The following is a 6,696-nucleotide window of genomic DNA, read 5'->3' as shown; positions in this document are numbered from 1 at the left end:
ATATTTGAAATCTTTACATTTCATTTTCTGCTGGCAGACCAAAGATCTACTGTGGTGTAATATCAGTCTGAAAATATTTTCTTGGCAGGCTGGAAAAGACTGCAGCAACACATAATGTAATGTTACAGCTACCCACAGAACTCAGCATTAGATTTTCCCCTAAATGGATGCATCACATGTTATTAGAATTGTAATTTACTTATTTATTTTGCAACTTAGGGTTTTATTTTTGCAGTTTTGTCCATTATTCAGGCGTATTAACAGGTTGGAAGAAGAAAAAGAAGAAGAATTCCTGGGATGTGGTGGCATTGTTAAGAATCCTGTAGGGCAGGTTACATTGATCAGATGATTATGAGGAACTTATTGCTGGCAAAATACTATCTGAGTGGATAGTTAGTTGGCTAACTTGAACTTGCAAAATGACAACCCCAGCTAATATGATCCATGATACAAACTGAGGTATTATGACAGACTTTTAGCCAACAATAAATGGTGTAACTGTACACAGCAAACTATTGCTTTCTACTTGCCAAGAGCAATGCAAGACAGGGGAATCCAACTAACTTTAAATTAGTCTAAGCTAATCTTGGATTGGCTGGCTGGTTGTACCTTGGTAGCCGGGTGTGGGTCTGACATTGGTTGGTTTGTGGTGTTGGCTGATGGAGTGATTTGTAAACGCCAAGCTAGTTTAGTTGGTAGCATGGCAATGGTCCAAATAAAGTATAGGGACATTGCAGATAGTAACATTGTTCTAAATAGGATTATTATTTATTTTCCAGTGTTTAGTCTCCCGTATGTCATTTTTGGCCGATGTCCAGGATGATGCTGACTCATGTCTACAGACTGTGTATGGAGAGAAATGGGACGCTGACTGCAGGTCACTTAACGGCCACTGCTGTCGCTATTAAACTGGGGGGTTGTTTCTAATCCTTTGTGTCGCTTACGGATCGATGCCACTGCTATCTGCAGATATCACAGATTCACTTGGTGAGTAAAATATTTTATTATCAATTATAAGTATGGAAAACAAAACCAAAATGTTTGAAATTAACCATTGATTAACTGACTACTGACCTGTAGAGGGTAGAAATATTTCAAAACAACCTCACAGTAGTGTGGTGTTATAGCTAAGATAATGCGTTATGGTAGCATGCAATTGTGTAGTTATACATCAAGCAGAAACCAAGCAACCCAAGCAGACAGAGGACATATATTTGGGAGAGAGAATGTGACATTTATCATTTTACCTTACTTTGTTTCTGAGGCTCAACTAAACCTTCAACTCTAAAATAAGCCTTTTCTGCCCCTCCAAGTGCTTATAATGTCCTTGCTTTTTTACCCTATAGTAACGTTGCCACATGGTGATGCAGACAAGCAGAGTGCACAGAGAGGACCAAGGGGAGCTTAAACTGCTGCACCTCCCATCAATTAATCAAGACACAGGAGGCTGTGTCCAGTCAACACACTGTGGCACAAGCATCCATCACCTTGTTTATAGCCTAGAAACACTTGGAAACAACAGCAGTGTGCACACTCACACACACACTGCTGTTGTTGTCCTCTGACTGTCCAAATCACTACAGTATAGTTTTGTTTATTCTTCTTATGTGCCTATGATTTATAGTCTCTTGGTTTTAAGGTCAGAAGTTGGCAATTTTTGCTCTTGACCTACATCCACCGTATTATTACTTCAAAGCTGAGTGTGACAAAAAAACATTTTCTCCTTTAACCATGAAGCTTCACACCTTTCTTTGGCATGTTGTTGTCTTACAGTTATCCCATGCAGACAGCAGATGCATGGAACCTTAACAAGCATTGGACAAGATATCACATTATGGACAACAAATCAGTGATCTCTCCACAAAGCACTTAAATAAGAATTCTGAGTTTTCAAAATCTGCATTATCTACAATGGTTTTAACAGCATTTCCAACAGCCAGGTGGTAATCTGACATCTCATTCTGTTCTGTCTCTTTGTGTAATGTGATATGCATATTTTATTGTTGTTTGTTCAATCTTTGTTAGTCTCACAAAAGAAGTTCAAAACGTTGTATTGTCCTTAATTGTCCATGTGTCAGCATGTGGCCTGTATCCAGGTAATGAGTCACCAGAAATATGTGCCAAAACAGAAAAAAAGTTGCCAACCTATGCCTGATGCTACTGTAATGAACGGTCTGTGAAAACACTGATGCTGTGTCAACCTATGACACACTTATACACAAGTTCACAATTATAATGAATGCCATTTGAAATCTGCATTAGCATTTTATATCAAAATATGTATGGCAGAGCTCCACAGGGACTGCATGCCATTAAAAAAGGGCAAATTAACATAGCACTGCTGTCACATGAAAACACAGCTGTAACACTGTTTTTCTTGCTCTCCTCATTTATCCACCTTATTATTTTGAATATTTTGAGGGTAAATACATCATCTCTAAAATATTTGAAAACTATTATTTATAGAAATGATGAAGATTTTGGAGCTAGAAATGTTCATTCAAGAGCAACAAGGAAACATTATGTTGGGCAGCAGTGCACCTTTCACACACTGAAATGTGTGAGCACGAAGAAATCGCTACACCCCTTACTTTGGTCTTAAGTTGGACAATACCATTCAGGACAAAGGTATTTCTAGTTCACCTTGCTCTGTATGTGTATATGGCAATTGTGCAAATACTTGCATGCATCTGATCTGCTGAAGCTGTTGCCCCAGGACAAAGAGACGCTGATATTGAAATACAGCACAGTATTGGATGCTGAACTTCCTCCTGTCGGCACTGCTGCAGTCAAATGAAATGTGGATTATGTCACAGGACAGAACCTTAGTGCCGCTGTGCCTTTTCTTGAGGTCGGATGTAACAAAAAGGCAGTGATTTAGGTGTCTGCATCAGTAGATCCTCAGTGAATGGCCTTTTGAAATCCTTTCAAGATCCTTTTGAATGCGTTCATTCACAGTTACCTCCCATTAGTAGCGTAGCATCAGACTTATTGTCTGAACGGGTACTTCCGTGCTTATATTGTCTGTAATATGTCAGCTAATATTAGTAGTTTTAATCTGATTTTCCCATAAAGAGACACAAAGTGTGGTTTATTAATGGGTTGCATTATTACAGCCTCTCATTTAGCCGTCACCTCTTTGCATAAAGGACAGTTTTGCTGACAAAGAGCCAGCTGTCTCACCTCATGGCCCTTATACCACCTCTGATTCATGAAGTATCAACTACCGAGGCATGGGGGAGGATATATAAGAAACATGTATCAAATCCCATTCATTGTGATATAACTTGCACACCAGCAGAAAGTCAGCTGAATGCCGCAGGGACACCGTCACTTTGAAGCTTTGAATTGTCTGAGGTACACTGATATACCCTGAGAAAGATTATTCAGAGGATGAACCATGTATGCAGTGGCAGCTGGAAACATCCTTTGAGCTCTGATGCGTGGAAAAACCTTTAATCGTATACATGTATTAACACCCAGTTGACTACACACTTGGGACCAGAAACAGACCAAAACTTTTTGGGATGATGGCTCTGGTCATGATAGTAAGTGTGTTAACATGCACATGCACATCATACCTTGTGCAAATACCTCAATTAGAATAAACTACGGTATATCATTTTAATTTTCAGGTAAAATACTGTCCACCAATTACTTTCCATATCGTCAATGTATGCCGGCTCATGTGACATTTAGTACTGTCCCTAAACTTCTACATGTTTACATGTTGTCGTAACAACTGCAGGAGTAAGAGGATACATTCTTCAGTAGAGGCAGCAAATCAGCAGTAAACCAATAGTATTGCCGAGCAGACGAAGGTTCATCTTTTCAAGATAGTTGTTGTGTTTTGTGGTGATGTGCTGGATTTGGTCTTGCACATAAGAGATCCTCACATTAAACTGTGTTATAGATTATGTTTCTGTTTTATTGATGGAAGGAAACAAGGCTATAATAGCAACACCTCAACCTCCTTCAGCTTGCAGGACAACAGTTGCCCTTGGGATGTACATGCCTTGCAACCCAGGTGGGACTCGAACCCACAATCCCCAGCTCCGGAGGCTGATGCCTTATCCATTAGGCCACTGGGTCTGACTTCCCCTTCTACTGATGTCTCTTCATCAATGTCAATCATACTAATGACTTGAGACAATATTTTAGATAAGTGACAGATTCTCTCCTTCATTTGCACCCTTCCTTCAGCTGACTGGGTTAACCCTCTGCAAGCTTGGTTGTCATTGATCTTTGCTCCCTCGCTTGTGAAGATAATTTCACAAATGTCCTTGAAACCAAGCTGACAGGGTTAAACTCTCATTCTTGCTCAAACCTAATTGCATCCCTGCTCTCACCCTATCCCCTTGCAGACCCAAGCACGTTTCTACAGTTACTGTCCCAAAATAGCACATAGGATTCATACATCACATTTGGGCGGCTATGGCTCAGAGGCAGAGCGGGTCGTTGGTTCGATCCCCGGCTCCTCCTGCCACATGTCGTATCCTTGAGCAAGATACTGAACCCCAAATTGCTCCTGATGCTGTGCATCGGTGTATGAATATGTATGAATGAGTTAGTTTCTGTTCGATGGGCTTTGCCATCGCTGAGTGAAAGGGTGAATGTGGCACGTAGTGTAAAAGCGCTTTGAGTGGTCGGAAGACTAGAAAGGCACTATACAAGTACAGGTCCATTTACCATTACCACATCCTGTGTGTTATTAAAGGTAGCTATAGTGATCTGCACAATGATAAGTGAAATGATTCCCTTCACTTGTTTGAAGAAGCAACTCCTTGCTTCTTGGTCTGAAAATGTGACTTGATAAGATTAATTTTTAAATGTATGTAGACATTATGTGACGTTAGAGGAGTAATAGAGCTTTATGGTGAATGTTTGTACCTCTCTGTGACGGTGATGTGATGTCCTGGTGACATGACTATTACATTTCAGAGATGCAGAGATATACTATTCATATTTTAAAGTACAGATTACAATATTAATGATTTCACAGTGTGTCCTTCCTTGTTTTTGCTCATGCTTTTAAGCCATATATTGGTGTGGGTCATATTCCTCCATGTGAAGGGCACAGTGGCCTCTGTCAGGCTATTCTGTGAAGTCAGAGGGGAGGAGTCGTTAGCTTTGGATATTAGTCTGCTGTCCATCATCCTTGCTGCACTCTGAGGTCCCCAGAGACACTGAAAGAGGGAAAAGGAGGAGGCGAAGGGAGGGGAAAGAAGGAGCTCAAGGAGGCGGAGGGATTGCATTATATGTGTGTGTGTGTGTGTGTGTGTGTGTGTGTGTGTGTGTGTGTGTGCTGTGTGTGTATGTATGTGTGTGTCCATCAACCCATAGAGGACCTCTGAAGTCCCAGACAGAGGGAGGTGTGTACTGCTGCAATGCGTAAAGGCACTACAGCTTCACAGCTTCATGCAGTGAGCAGACCAAAGGACAGACTGACTGACTAGTTGACTGATTGCTTCAAGGATTTATAGTCCACTTTATAATGGCTGTATGAACTGAATAGCTTGCAGAATGGCTGATTGCCTAGTTGACTTTTCAAGGCTTTCCAAGGAAGTCACACATCTCTGAACCACCACAGGTGACACCATCGTACATATCCACAAGAGAATTAACTGTGCACAAATAAAACTGTACAACAATAGACCTGAATAAGACAGTGATACTTTAATACTGAATCTTTAACTTTACATTATATTTATTGGTCCCGATTCCTCCACCTCAAAGCAATTCAATTAGCACTATAGTAGCTAATAATGCTTGTCACAAATGTGATTCTTTTGGTTAAGTATGTCCCTTCTTCTCCAAACAAAGGCCAAAATGTAACACCTCGTCAATACCTACATAAACTGGTCAATTTGAATTTTCCAGCATCTCATCCATAAAGTTTTAAAGGACCAGTGTATAGTATCGTATAGTAAATCACTGTGGCCTTAAAACAGGTACAGCCCTATCTACAGTCAGTGTTGTACAGTCAGGGCTACTGTAGAGACATGGCGGTTCAACATGGCAGACTCTGTGGAAGAGGACCAAGCAGTATCCTGTGGCTGGCAAATGAAACCAACACAGAAGTAACAAAAACTGCAGTTCCTGGAATGGCCACTTGGGGCTGGCTACAATATCCATAAGGCCTCATATTAAAATGCCCCAACTTTAAAGCAGAAATAAACATGTTTACAGCCTGGTGCAAAAAATGGCTTCTGTCTCTATAGCTAAATTTCTCTGTTCATGAAAACTGTACTGTTTAAGGAATTGCTTCTTCTGTAAAAAAAACTAAAACCCAAAAAACCAGCTCTTTCTAAGGTAACCAAAACATAACGATTCTTATTTTCAGGTGATTTTAAACAAATGAAAACATACCTATGGATATTATATTCAATTTCTGCCAATAGATTATCCTAAATGTTACATAGCTACTTTTTAGCACAGCTCTATATATGTGTGTGTCTTTGTGTTCATTGTGGTCAAGTACTGGCAGCATTTTATTTAGTCCACCATTTTTTAAAATCTAGAGGCGCAAACCAGTTTGTTTTTTGTTCATACCATAGATAGACCGAAGATAGTTGCACACAAAAATGACGTATAAAAACAGCAGTCACACATCAGCAGACTAATCTTTGTGGGTCTTTTGACCACGGTGGAAACGCAGACATTGTGCTGAAGGAACTTTTTAGTTCCTTGAAAAGT

The 6,696-nt window shown here is 40.2% G+C and overlaps 1 non-coding gene across 1 annotated transcript; it reads right to left on the bottom strand.

Annotated features, from left to right (window-relative positions):
* Window positions 1-4,019: 4,019 nt before the first annotated feature.
* trnar-ccg (transfer RNA arginine (anticodon CCG)) lies at window positions 4,020-4,092 on the bottom strand. Its single transcript has one exon. It is a non-coding gene; the product is annotated as a tRNA-Arg (tRNA).
* Window positions 4,093-6,696: the final 2,604 nt, after the last annotated feature.

This window comes from Dicentrarchus labrax, unplaced genomic scaffold (assembly GCF_905237075.1).
Source record: "Dicentrarchus labrax unplaced genomic scaffold, dlabrax2021, whole genome shotgun sequence".
Taxonomy (NCBI): domain Eukaryota; kingdom Metazoa; phylum Chordata; class Actinopteri; family Moronidae; genus Dicentrarchus; species Dicentrarchus labrax.
This window is presented reverse-complemented; position numbering and strand designations above follow the sequence as displayed.